The sequence below is a fragment of the Ixodes scapularis genome, unplaced genomic scaffold, assembly GCF_016920785.2.
Source record: "Ixodes scapularis isolate PalLabHiFi unplaced genomic scaffold, ASM1692078v2 PGA_scaffold3__209_contigs__length_174095766, whole genome shotgun sequence".
Classification (NCBI taxonomy): Eukaryota; Metazoa; Arthropoda; class Arachnida; order Ixodida; family Ixodidae; genus Ixodes; species Ixodes scapularis.
In genome coordinates this window covers 150,748,244-150,762,765 of record NW_024609868.1, presented here as the reverse complement: position 1 = coordinate 150,762,765, position 14,522 = coordinate 150,748,244, and the positions used below count along the sequence as shown (strand labels likewise).

The 14,522-nt window shown below is 45.7% G+C and overlaps 1 pseudogene; it reads right to left on the bottom strand.

Moving 5' to 3' along the window:
- Window positions 1-272: 272 nt before the first annotated feature.
- On the bottom strand, window positions 273-6,809 carry LOC121837326 (annotated as a pseudogene).
- Window positions 6,810-14,522: the final 7,713 nt, after the last annotated feature.

Here is a 14,522-nt window from a genome sequence, read left to right as displayed (position 1 = left end):
ACCGCGATTTACGGAGAAAGCTTGGCGAATGACGTGGCCGAAAATATGATTAGACCTAAAATTGAAGTCCGAGGTGGGACACTGCACAATGCAAAACATCATGCCCAGCGTCCTGCCACGGACTTCAATTTTATATGTGATCATATTTTTGTTCACCTCATTCACCGAGCTCTCTCCGATCACGATGATTGACTGTCCCGAGTGTGGTGCAGAAAAGCAAACGAAAAAATACGAGGGCATTTTTTACAGCACTAAAAAAGAATGGAGGTTCCTTAGTCGCAGGCATCCTCGAACAGTCTGGCCTGGGACCCGCCTCCATTCTTCTTTAGTGCTGACGAGGCATTATTACACTTGCGCCGCAAGTAAGCGCGGACACTTAATTGACTCCATTTGGCCTGGAAATTTGGCCACCCCGTGGGCTAGAAAAGAAGAAAACAAGCGACAAGTTAACAAAAACAGGCTTTTCAATTCTGAAAAACAATATGTAGGAGTTTGAAAAATACTGCTTCAAATCGAATAGGTTGCCATCACTTTTCGGGTTCACAGTGCAATAGACCTATTCCAAAACTCGAAACCTCATCTAGGCGTAATGCTACATTATGCATTCTGGGATTTAGTGGGAAGCAAATTCCATACACACTTGACTCCTAGCCCATAGGATCCCAGAATGCAATACACGCAGTGACGAACCTATGGAAGTAGTCTATTGAAAGCGCAGACCACTGCTGTTTTTTTTAATAAAGTAAAAGCTTGGCATGGCGCTTCGCTGTTTGATTCAAACCACTCTTCACACACCCTCAAAGCTATGTGATGAATCAATTGTGCATTTGCTTCTTCTGAATAGTAAAAGGAGTCTGACAAAGGTCATAAATTCTTATACAAGCCAGTTATCCAGAAAATAGACACTAAAGTCTCTTCCTATCTATAAAATGTAAACTTGTATGCCATATAGGTCTGGCTCGCGACACACTGCATTGTGTGTCATTGGACGACGCTCCACGGTCGCCTGGTCGTGGAGTGTGGCTGCCTACGTTTATCTGTGACCTTTCGAGGCGCACAAAACCAGGGCCCTGTCGCACCAGCTGCACCGTCAAGAGATTGTGCAGCTTCGTGTGCTGTGACCATGACCTAATACTCTAAGCCTACTTCGGCTCGTTCTTTCCTTCTTCGCCAGCCACCTGGCTTGCCACCATCCTCAAACACCCCAAGTAAACTTGTCAAAAACACGAAGTCGCCGATTCTGGTTTTGTTCTTTCAAGCCTTTTGCTAGAGCAACGACTTGGCTAGTGACACCGCAAACCCCGCTTCGTATGCGCCAAAATGTTTGACAACTCGTTCCTGCTGCCAAAAAGGCCAAAGATTGTGAAATATATAGAAGACATACGGAGATACTCTGACCAAGAGGTTTGGGCCAGATACGACAAAGTGTCTTATTTCATCACTTTCTGATTTTGCCATGGCTTAGAAGAGTCAGTCTCAGTGTTTTACGCTTCCTGCAGTTCTAAGGAGCTAAAGTCAAAAGACGATTTTTTATTTTCCCAGGCGCCCCGGCCCGCGCGCGAGGAATTGTGGGAGAGATTGTCTCTCGCCCGGCCGCACTGCCTTGAGATCGCATTGCCTTGTTGCTTGCCTCCCCTTAATCCTCTGTTTTTTGATTCCATTACCTATTTTATCTGTTTAAGTGTATTTTTTATTGCTTCTAAGTGGTTCTATTTTCTTATGCGCGATATTTCTTGTATATATATAGTATTTTGTCTTTATTTTGCCTTTTTAGACGGGAGTGCCGACGGACAACACGCCGCTTCACGCATCGTTCCCCGTGTGAGTACTACCGTTGCTACCGATTCCTATCGCGCTGTTAGCTGCTCATTTTGGTTCAATTTGACGCGCGTGCAGTCGAGAGGAGCCGTTTATGAACACCCGCGCACATGTCGTAGGGGTAGGCAGAGGTCTGAATCAACGATCGCGACGCGAGAGCGGAGTGCGCTGTGATTTGGCCGCCCGCGCTCGCTCCGTTGACTCGCACTGTAGCGTATGCCTTCGAGTGCCGCTTACTTGACTATGATACAGCACGCCGCTTTGTCGCCGCGAATCATTTGTCCGAATGCTTGCGAAGCTGAGGCCTATGCAACCCTGCGGCGCCAGACAACTGCACGCAGCAGCGCGTAGTTGTCAGCACTTGAAAAAGGGTGTTTGAAACTGACAACCGCTTAGCAGATAGATTAATAAGGCATACCATAAGCGCATACCAGCCGCGACGTTGGGCCACCGGCGCTTGCGAAGGGCTCGCGCCGCTGCGCGCAGTTGTCAGGCGCCGCAGCGTTGCATAGGCCTCAGCTTTGCAAGGATTGGGACAAATGATTCGCGGCGACAAAGCAGCGTGATGTATGTTGGTCAAGTCAGCGGCACTCGAAGGCATACGCTACTGTGCTAGTCAACGGAGCGAGCGCGGGCGGCCGAATCAGAGCGTACTCCGCTCTCGCGTCGCGATCGTTGATTCAGAACTCTGCCTACTCCTATGACATGTGCGCGGGTATTCATAAACGGCTCCTCTTGACTGCACGCGGGTGAAATTGAACCAAAATGAACAGCTAACAGCGCGATAGGAATCGGTAGCAACGGTAGTACTCACCCGGGGAACGACGCGCGAAGCGGCGTGTTGTCCGTCGGCACTCCTGTCGAAAAATGCAAAATAAAGACACAAATACTCATATAAACAAGAAATATTGCTCCCAGAAGAAAATAGAAACACTTAGAAGCAATTAAAAATACACTGGAATAGATAAAAATAGGGAATGAAATCGAAAAACAGAAGATTAAGAGGAGGCAAGCGACAAGGCAATGCGATCTCAAGGCAGAGAGGCCAGGCGTAGAACAGTCTCTCCCACAATTCCTCGCGCGCGTGCCGGGGCGCTTGGGGGATTTCGCCAAAGAGCTATTGGGAAATGAGCATGAGTTCGAGCAGTGAGCAATCGCTGTTGCATAATATAGGTGCACAAGTGAATACCATTGAATAAATACAAATAAGCCTGTTGTTTCCCTGTTGATGTTTTCTTCTTTTGAAACAGGAGGCAAAAGGTTTAGTCACAAGTGCTATAAGCTTCAAGCAACCACTTGATACAAATCTTGTACGCCATGTTTCTTTGCTACCTGCTGCGAGCAACTGCCCGATGTTAGTTAGTTTCTCTTTCAGCGACTACTCATTCATGTTCTGACCTTAAAGTGACGGTTTCTGGCACAACATCCAAGATGTGCCTCCCGTACGCTTGATTGTGTGGCGTGTGCCGCACCAGAATGGTGGGGGTTGCATTTTTTCGGTGCTGAGTGCGCTCCAGCCAAATCTGACAATAAAAAGGGGTTACGCAAATATATTACCACAATATGATTTCTGCTGGCACATTATCATTTATTTATTTACTGCACCGTCAAGGCTTCCAGCGTTATCGAGGAGAGGGGCTAGATCAGAGGTCTCAAACACACGGCCCGCGACTTGCTGGGGCACGGCCCGGAAGCAACTGGCTGTGAGCCTTTGTTACCATGACTTGGAGGGTAGAAATGGCATGCACCCTAATAACCCCTTTTCCTCGATTCATTCCCGCTCAAAACGTAAGTCTGCTCTAATAACGTATTCACACAGTGTATGCTATACTGCTTTAATTTGTCTTGTGTTTAGTTTTAATTTTTGCTTTCCAATTATTTGTCACCTCGGCTGCACAAACTCTCGCTCAGCAGGAGCAACCGCCAAAGATGAAGCTCGGAATTCTCGCCTTCAGAAAAGAGTAACATTAAAATATAAGTGTTTAACCAGACTGCTGCTGTAAAAATCGCAAGAAAACAAAAACTGTCGTACGAATAATTTTTTTTTTCGAGACATGTAGAGATCGATTAATTCCCGAGTGAATTGAGCAACTGGAACTACAATGAAGCGTGCATGCTTAGCACCGTGGCTGTGCGGTCTCATTTTTCTTGTTATCACATCAGGTAACTGCCTCAAGCATCCATATAAACAAGTCAAGCCTAAAAATTACACGCGCAGCAAGCACGAAGTTTCTTCTCTCCAAACCCCCCCCCCCCCCCCCCCCCCCGGCCTTACGTTGGGTTCCGACCTTTCCAGGGTAGAATATCTGGCCCCCATAGTCAACTGAGTTTGAGACCCCTGGGATAGACTGATGAAAGAATGAATATGAACACCAATTGATAAGTACCGAAAGAGACATTGATGTGGGAACAACACGATTTCTGAGTAGTCACTCTCCTTTACGAATGTCTGAGTACATCAGTTCCTCGAGTCGAGTCATATGGGAAAGTTTCATCGTCTGCACTGTTAGTGAACAAAGCAACGACCTGCTTGGCACAAACACCCTCACTGATAATGTCGCTCACGGCGTCTTTGCATAAGACTCTCTTTCCGCCCCCTGCCAGGGAGTCCCTCAAACAGCTGTTGGCCAGGGTGTCGTTGCCGAACACCATGGTGGCGAGCTCCTGCGCGTATATGGACGGGCTGAAGCTCAACTGCCGCAGTCTGTGCGCCGGCAAAATGATGGCGCCAAACTGCATCTGCGATAGAAAGGAAATACAGATGACAAGCGTTTCGAAGTTGTCAGTAAAAATATTTTCCTGTAATAAAACTATACCTGTAAAAATACATCAACCTAAATTTTCAATATTAAAAAAAAAAAAATTTCAATGTTTAGGTTTTTGCTTTTAGGAACTAATTATACATTTTTACACTAAACTTGATAACCATATGCCAAATGTTTGGAACTGATATTTACTGGGGGAATTGGGATATATCTACTTCATTTTGTTTTAAGTTGAAGTCCTCATTGAGAAAAAAAGCTATGTTTTCAAAACTTGACATAGGACATATTTGCATCTCATTTTTTTAGTTAATAACTCTTCCTGAAATATTTGCATTTGAGTTTGAAAGACTAGATAGCTTGAAGTCCCATTTCCCACACTTTATATTCAAGCAGTCAAAATGGTGCTTAATAGCTTTATTTGCATATCATAGATTTCTTAACGAAGAGTGGCACATCTTATGCAGGTACTTAAAATTGTCCTAAAGAGCTAAAAGTTTGCACAATCCACCTACCTCTTATGTTAAATCTCCCCTGCAAATTTCATTTGAATCACTTGAAGGCTTTGTTCCTTTTTAGCCCGGCAGAATATTTGCTTAGAAATTAATTTAGAAGTTACATATAATTTAGTCATGCGAAGCCGAGCCCCAAAGTCGCATTTATTGTTTTTGGATTCGGACGGACTAAAAGACGCTTTTGCGTAGTCCCCTGAAAGTTGAATAATCGGGGTTCCACTGTACTTCTAAGCTAATCGCACGTTGGACGAAAAGGAAACAAAGCCTTTAAATAAATCAAAAGAAAAGAAAGGCATGGTGGGGTAGAGGCACTGATAAAATTGTATTTTCACTTTACCAAATTTAAGAAACTTTATTAGTAATTTGCACCCTTCAGAAACAAGTGAACAACGCCCTCTTGGACACACGCAAACTTCCGTATGCGATCAAACATGACATTTCCACATAGGTCGGCACACGCAGCTCAGAGCCCGCGACACTTTCATTTTTGTCCTAAGTATCGGCGTCGGGTAGTTTTCCCTTTTAGACGACTTCATCGAATGACACTGCGTCGGAGAAGGCGATGATTTATTTGGCACTCGACGTGGTACACAAGTCATGATGAGTCCATCTGGGCAAGGCCCGCCGTCGTTCAGGAGCATGTAGACTTCTGCGGAGCACGTGGAACTTATAGACAAAGTATATATACAACCGAATCTCTACGCCTTTTTTGCTTTCTAAAAGCTCGGCTCGACCCGGCGAGCGAGATCACATGGGACGAGAGGAAACAACTGGTGCAGCACGACTGCGCGAAGAAAGAAAGAAAGCTCAGAGAGGAGCGAGAGAGCAAAGCGGACGTGTCGCGGGAAAGCAAAGAAACGCGTTATTGTTAGAAGAAAGTGGAGTGCGGAAAACAAAGAAAAGCAACATCTCCGGCAAAGGAGATGGAATATAGAGAGCCACGATGACCAATAGAATAGTTTTTCGGGAGAAGGAGGAGGAAGGCGACGCGGTATGCAGAGTTTTGTTTTCAAATTTGGTCTGTTTTTCTCAATAAAACAGTGCAAAGCAAACAAAAGAAGGATGGTCGCAGTTGTTGTACGACGTGGGATTGGTGTTTTGCACGTCGTGCAATCCGAAACTCTAATGCATTGTTTCTAAACGGAGTTCGCCAGGACCGCGCCAAGTCGTTGTGATCCGTGGCAAGCCCCAAAGAGTGCGGTGTGTGCATGAACCTGATTTTTTTTCTATAATAAAGAAAAGTCTTTTTCCAATACAGCGATCCAGTTATCAACCTATTTTACATCCCATTTCGCTGTTACAAAATATTTGCGTTAAATATTATCCTGCATAATGTGCTCACAAATTCGTATTGTTTTTTTCAGAAAAATTCTGCATTCATTAGGTAATTAAATACTCCATCTAGACTTACAGAAGGGCCTTCATCCTCGGGTGCCTTAGCATTGACAACCGCAGGAGCGGCCTCCAACCTTGAGTGCATGGCCTCTAAGAGTCCTGACATCCCTGTAGAACGAAAGAATAGCATTAATTGAAGCGACTATGCTAGCCCTGTGCCTTGTTGATACCAGAGTAGTGTACCGCTGCAGGGTGTCTACCAGCAGAGGAAAGCTTGAATTGTCAATGAAAGGCCAGCAAATCGTCAGAGAAAGCGTAAAAAAGCTGGCCAAGTCTGAGAACATTGAACAGTAAATATAATACCGCTGTGCACAGCCATGCTGGACGGCGCATCGGAGAAGCCGTGTTGGCTAAATCCGCTCCAAATGTTGCTAGGCGGTAGAAGTCACAACCCGAATAAACGAAAGAGCCGCTGTAGCTTCATGCTCTAGTAAGCACGATAAGCATAGCGGGGAACTGATGCGTCAAGCTCAGACTTTCTCGTTGAAGAAAGGGATTTTAATGGGGTCTGAATCAACCTGTATATCTCTGAAAAAGGAAGTTGGATTAGGCCTGTGAAAACAGCTCGAATTGCACCATGCTCAAAGAATTTCCATTTAGCCACATAAACGATTTCAATAACTGGTTTTAAATTATCTAAACATCAGTGGCATAGCATGTGCTCTTTGTGTTAAAGGGGGACATGGGCATAAATTTCAAAATATTTTTTTAGAATTTTAAATTTGAGGTTTTTGGTTTTAGAAACTAATCATACACCATTACACTAAATTAAATAACCAGACAACCAAATAGTTAAGTTGATATAAAATATTTTCAACACATTGTGATGCAGTAACAAAGTAAAGGAGTTCAATGTTTGAAGGCACCTTCTCAGTTCCACTTTTTGCTGCAAATTTCATACAAAGGAATATTTTGCTCGAAGGTAAAAGTATTCTGATACCACAATCAAGATGAACTGAAATATACTGGGGAATCGGGTTATATCTTTTATTTTGTTTTAAGTTTAACTTCTCATTGAGAAAAAAAAAAACAGTTTTCGAAAAATTGACATAGCGCAGATGTGCATCTCATATTTTGAGGAAATACCTCTTCCTGAAATATTTACGTTTGAGCTATGAAAACTAAATAGCCCGAAGTCCCGCATCACCCACTTTATATTCAGGCAGTTAAAATGGTGCTTAATAGCTTCATTTGGATATAATAGATTTCTTACCAAGAAGTGACGCATCTTCTCATCCCCGTAAAATTGTCCTAGAGAGCTGAACGTGTGCACAATCTACCTACATCTTATGTTAAATCTTCCCTGCAAATTTACTTCCAACCACTTGAATAGTTAAGAAGTGAAATCTCTAGCCAGTGTCCCTAATTAATCCCAGGTTGTGGATTAAATAGCAGCCTACAACTGGCACCAAATCATATGGTTGCTTATTCTGGTTGAAAGCGAAAAAGGCTCTCACTGGTTTTCCAAATCGCTAATTTATCAAGTGACAAACTAATGCATGTCACATATTTTCAGTATCTGGGGCTTATTTTAAGAGGAGGTCAGAGAGCCAAAAAAACCCTTTCATGGCACACTTTATACATGAAAATGCATAGTGCACACTTCAAACTTAGAACTGCTCCAAATTCAGTTCCTTGGACTGAATTAACGAAACCTTATAACTGTAAAAAAAAAATGTGCACTTGAAACAGGCCAGGGCAAGGCACCGAGTCTCCCGGTGACTGCACTGTCAATTGAAAGAGGAAGGGGCCAGTTTTTTTACTTCCATCCTACACTTACACTGATCTATACCTTCAAGTAGAGGGCACAAGACGTCCACAACAAACAACACCCTTGATTCTGCCGCAACAGCTCTCGCTTCGGCCTCGGCAATCTTGGCCTTAGCCTCAGCCACCTCGACCTTCGCCTCGGCCACCTCGGCCTCAGCTTTGGCCACCTTCGTTTCAGCCATGGCTGCCTTAGCCTCGGCCTCCGCTGCCCTGGCCTCGGCTTTGGCAGCCCTGGCTTCGGCTGCCTTGGTTGCTGCCTTCGCTGCAACGGCTTCTGTCTCGGTGCCCGGAAGGTCAGCAACGACGGAGGACAGACCCTGCGCGTGCGGTTCTGCTGTTCTGCAGTTCACCGAAACTAGAACAGCTTACAAGAACGCATCCTGTGCACAGAGGAATGCACGGCGCCCCGATGCACCTTGACGGCGGTCTCGTGGAGACACGATTTTCGGTAGCAAACAGCCAGAACTGTGAAGCAGCGCAACGAGTACGAGGGGTATTTATCTCAGCCTCAGTGTGCATGGGTGAGTGTTTGCGGAGCAACGCGATGGGCGGTGCAAAGGTAACGCGTAGCACACATCATGCCGTTTCAGCTCATACTGGACGCTTTAGTACACTTCAAAACATTGTGCATGCATGGTGCAGTAGGCGTGTTCTTCCAGAGTGTGTGGTGCTTCAGCGTGCACCTGCTATTTAGACATTGAGAGCACAACATAAAAAAAAACACTCGACACAAATCATGCTATCTCCGCAGTTAGTTTTAAGACAACACTTGATGTTTCTCTGCCTTTCGGTGGAACTAAAGTAGTGTTAGTACTTGCGTTTTTGCTTTCATGTGACATACTCACATCACAGGCGCAAGTCACACAAAATGCAAACTTGTCAGCTTTTTACAACATGACGAAGCATGAAAACTCAGTTGTGTGTGGCTTCAAAAATACTTGCAAGCATCCTTGACTTTAGGAAGTACCCTGGTTTAAACTCAATGAGGAAACAAAACAAAAGCCCCGCGGCCGCACATTCTGAAAGTTTGACCATCGACACTTCATTCGACCTGGCTGACCCACAATCACATGGGCAGTGTTCTGAGATATGCTCAATCTTAATTCACAGTATAGGCTTTATACCTTGTCAACAGAAAATCTAGCAATGCTTTGTGTCACAGCTCTGAGATGCCACACGACAACCCGTCGAAGTATATTGAAAAGGAGATCAGACCATGGCGCAACAAGCGGTTAACTTTAGACCTGCACAGAGGAGAACAACAAATACAATGACTCAGCGTTCGGCTGGAGTTCGTGTTCTCCGGTGAGGGGAGGAGGGGCTCGTTTGTTGCCACTCCGGCCTGCATGAACGATGCAGCGTGCACGATGCACGGGTGCCCAGCTTAGCACAAAAGCCGAAGTGAGTCAAGCTCGCATTCTCTGACGACTGCATTCGTGAGATATCCGACACCTAACGTCACTTCGTTTATTGTTAGCATTTTTACATTACACCGCGCCCCACGCTCTATTGAAGAAGATGACATGGACATGCCCATGAGGCCTGCGAGCATGTGCGCAGGCCTTGTGTTGAGTAAACCCCCGAGTGAGGGGACAACAAGCGGGTCATAGCGCCCCCTATATTTTGATCTCCTGCCCAATAGACTGAGTAAACTATGAAGTAACTCGGGTCTAAACAAGCGAGCTAATGATAGCAACACATCTAAAAAAGCTCTTCAACGCTTTTTTCTAGTTTAACTTTAGTTTTCGCAGCTTCGTTTGGTCGATGGGTGGATGGATGAACTGATGGACGGTACGGACAGGTTTCCCCGCATTTGTCTTGCACCTTTTTTCAGGTGTAACTCTGAAGCGTATAAATTTGCAAAGGCAAACGAATACGACAAAGTTGGATGTATCCTCAAAAATATTGGCCGGATGTGCCTGACCGACCCTTCAGTAAGATACGCCGAATGGTGCATTCGACGTATATCTAAAGCTGAAGACCGGTGGCAATCAGTTTGTCAAACAATGTTTTATCAACATGAGATATTTTGCCGAAAGTTTGCTTCATTGAAAGTGTTTCCGTGTTCATTTCGTCGACACACCTTGCAACGTGTCGTCGAAGACAACCTTGCTGTTTTCACAACAATTTTATAGGACAAGAAAAAGAAGTGTCTCGAAGGTTCGGTAAACATGTTCCAGTGAATTGCACACTAGCCTTTAACAACATTCAGATTTGATTTTAAAAAAGTTTGTTGTCAACGAAATGCTGCAGGAGCTGTTGTGTCCAGGAACATTGCAGTGTCGGCGAAACATGTGTCCATAAAAAGATGACCACGAACGACAAAACGATGGGGACCCCCGACATGCGAATATCATAAATTGGCCCCCTTAAGTTCGGTTCCCACATGCTGTTTAACGCTGATACGGCGCTGTTCTCGTGACGTCGGCTATTTACCATCTGCCATCGAAAACAGTTTTAATAGTGCCATACAAACCGGTGAACGCTTCTGTCAGCATGAGCTTGGCGCAGTGTCAGTGCTGTGTTTATAGACAATTGCAAGCGCACGACGACTGGCCGCCGCCATATGTCTGCTTGTGAGGACAAGCCCGTTCAATTGCAAACCTGCTAAAGCCAAGTTTACGCGCAAGCTGCACGTGCTTGCGCGCATGGAGCACCAGTTGGGGAGCCATGCTTGCAATTGTCTTTAGCAGGCTTTTAAAGGGATGCGGAACCAAACAATTCAGTGCCTATAATAAGTGGCGCAAGATTCTTCCACAAGCCAGAAACCCCCGGTGTGCGCGTGCACACGCAACGAAATTGACGTCCTAGTCCCCCATTCACGCTTAAGATGACAGTGAAATGTGTGGCCTCCGGGGAAAAGGAGAATAAAGACAAGCTTTTCATCTCCACAGTTGGGTCTGGTGTAAATGGTAACCTATTAATTGATTTAACGAGCACGTACCTTTCACTCGTAGAGATGAAAAGCCCGTCTTTATTCTCCTTTGGCCAGAAGCCCATACATTTCACTGTCATCTTAAGCGCGAATGGGGGACTATGATGCCAATTTCGTTGCGTGTGCTCGCGCACACCGGAGGCTGCTGGCTCGTGGAAACAACTTGCGCCACTTATTATGGACACTAAATTGTTTGGTTCAGTATCCCTTTAAGCCGAATGTGGATCGAAGGCTACAGGCACGAAGCCGGTGCAGCTTGGAGACAAGTTTTAGCTGACAAAGCGCTCGCGCTAGAAATGCCCGTTTCAGTGCACGGCGTACTCGCTAGCTCGGGTTCGTAGCCTTCGTTGTAATATCTACATTACAAAGTTAGCTTACGGCTGAACTTCACGACCTGAGCTGCCAGCAGCTTCATTGTCCCTGTGGCCCGTTTGTTCTTGTTTTTGTGAGGCCAGTTCACTTTTACCCAATTGTTATTTTGGGTTCGCCCGGTGTAAGTGGGCCAGGTTTTTGAATTGTGCTTCACTATTGGATCGAAGTTTTGAATGAGGTTGACTGACTCAACTGAAAGGCTCTCCTCCGGAAACCTGTAGAGGGCAAACTTGTCCATCGTAACGCCGACACTTTCGAAGTTCCAACGTCGCAAACGAAAGACGAACGCAACAAAGGTAGACAAAGACCCACAGCCGGAGATTGTGGATTGATGTGGATTGCATTGGCTCTTAACGTTAGCCACGAGCCAACATTGCCATCAACCCAACCGAGATTAGTGTTGGTTGGGCGTTGAGCTCGATCCGATTTATTTGCGTTAAAAGTCGTAAAATTTGTTATGGGCCAACGTTTTTTTCTTAGAACGGTTTATAAAAATAGACTGTTCCTTTCCTCAGTGTTTATTCTTTCTGATTTTTTTTTAAGTGCCTACTGTGACCTTGCAGTTTACGACGATAAGCAAAAATGAGTTACTACTACCTACTACTATACTACTATCAGAAAAATCCCTCTGCGAAGCGTAGGACTGCTTCGAGACGCTTCAGAATCACTACCTTCCTGAAGTACAAGCAAGGCGAATGAGTTGCCGCCAAACAGTTAATTGTTTCTGCAACGTGGGAAGGAAGACAAATGCACAAAAGAGGGTTACTGCCAACTCAACAGACATTTAGTAATAATAATGCTTGATTTGTACTCAGTAGGGATTACCCAGGTGCACGCGAAATATGTACCGCGCAAGATGCAACTGAGTCAATGAAGTTCGTTTGAATGCCTTTTTAGCGAATGACTCTCCAGGATTGGTATGGGTTAACACTAACGTGCCAACACTATGTAGAATCACTGAAGTTGACGATTCGGCAAGCTACGCCGAAAACAAACTGCACTGAGCGCGATCACACCTTGGGTTTCTCTTCTCGGGGAAAACGGATTGTAACCTCAGGCTCAATCTATTACACGAAGCCTCGTGGGAACCTCCGGCAGTAGCAGTTCAGCTGCAGTTTCAAGAAGCTAGACAAGCATATCGGGGTAGACATAATAACCCACGCTCACAAGTTTATGATGTATACGTACATGTCCTTCAATTAGTCAGCTCGCCTGCCTTCTCAGAATAAGTTCAAAGATCAGGGGAAGTTCGCTAAAAGAGGGTCCGTCGAGGTCGGCGCCATTACTTCAATAAGGATTTGCTAAACTGGTGTCGATAAAACGGTGTTGTACAACGGGTTTCGCTGAAATGGGTGTCTCAACAGTGCAGCAATGAGGTCTCTGTAAAGGACGCCTTTTTGGGGCTTCAGCCCCCCCCCCCCCCCCCCCCCCCCCGAAATCCTGTCGACCCTATAATATATACAAAGCTTTCCATAAGTTACAGCTGTTGTGATTTTGTGGTCGTACGGTTGCTTGGTTCAGTGGCGTACCAACCTGTCTTTGAGTGGGAAGGGCTAACCAGACTCACCCCCCCCCCCCCCCCACCCCCCCGGGTCGGGGGGCGGTGCCCGTGGTAGCTTTTGGACGCCGACGGACAGGATTTGCCCTGCCCAGTGGCGGCTGTTTCGGGGGGGGGGGGGGGGCGGGGGGGCAAAACACGTGCCTTGCCCCCCACTCTGAGAACTGAGGGGGGGGGAGGGAAGGCAAGCGAAACCCCCCCCCCCCCCCCCCCCCCCCCCCCGGTTGGTACGCCCATGTTTCGGTTGCATTCGCACGCAACCGTTGTAAATGTATGTTAACGGTGGGAGGAACTATTGTTTGCTGGGGCTCTAATCGCTTGCCGAAAAAGTCGGGGAAGTTTTCGACCGCTCTGATTGGACGTCGCCAAGGTCAAACGCGGTGCTGCCCATTCTATGCCGCCGAATTATTCGCCGACGTGTTCGCCAAGGTTTCTAGATAGAGCCCCTGCCCGGGCAGCACACCATTGTTGGACCCCCGTTGGCCCAATGTTGGCAAGAAATGGTTCCAATATTGGTCTGACGTTGGCATTTTCGAAAACGCCACCCAATCCAATGGTGGTCCGAAATTGGTGCCATTGTTGAACCACTGGTTTGCCAACGTTCTAGCCCACGTTGGACCAGCGTGGTTTGCGTTTTTATCCAATAAGGGCATAGAGGTTTCACCGTTGGCTGAACCTACATAGGCATCCAGCGCCTTACACTCTGGCTCTTCTAACATTGGCTTACATATTGGCTATTCCAATATTGGCATCCAGTCTAATACACTGGCTATTTTTTGCATCCATTGTCTATGTCATTATTGGATGCCATTTTTCAGTTAGTGTTCTAACGAGCGTCACAGAAACACTGCAGAGAACCAAGCAAGTCCTTTGCCCTTTTTCCTCAAGCACTGTTTTCTTTCTAATACTAAAATCTAATAAATGCAGCAATTTTACCATATTTGGACACTTTAGAAATCATTAAAGCATGCAAATGAATTGTTCATAACGTTTGACAGTTCATAATTTATTTAAATCGAATAAAAAGATTTAAAAAAAAAATTGTGCAACCAGGGGGGGGGGGGGGGTGCTAGGCAGACTTGTGTGCAGGCTCGGTAGAGGACAGGGCAGAGGGCTGGGCGAAGGGCTGGGCAAAAGGATTCCACGCAGGGGCCTGGCCACAGGATTATAAAAGGGACAGAAGCGGGGTTTTGGATTCAGGTGAAGGGTTTCAGAGGCTCTCAGTTGTTTCTTACGCTTGTCAATAATGAATATCAAAATAAAACACAGCTTCATTATTAATCGCCACCCTTTAATTAACTATTCGATTAATCGACTCAGTTGCTCTTCAAGTATAAACTTTCGGAAGGGCCTACCGACTTTTTTATGTTTACTTTTCCATATTATAAACTTTTTTT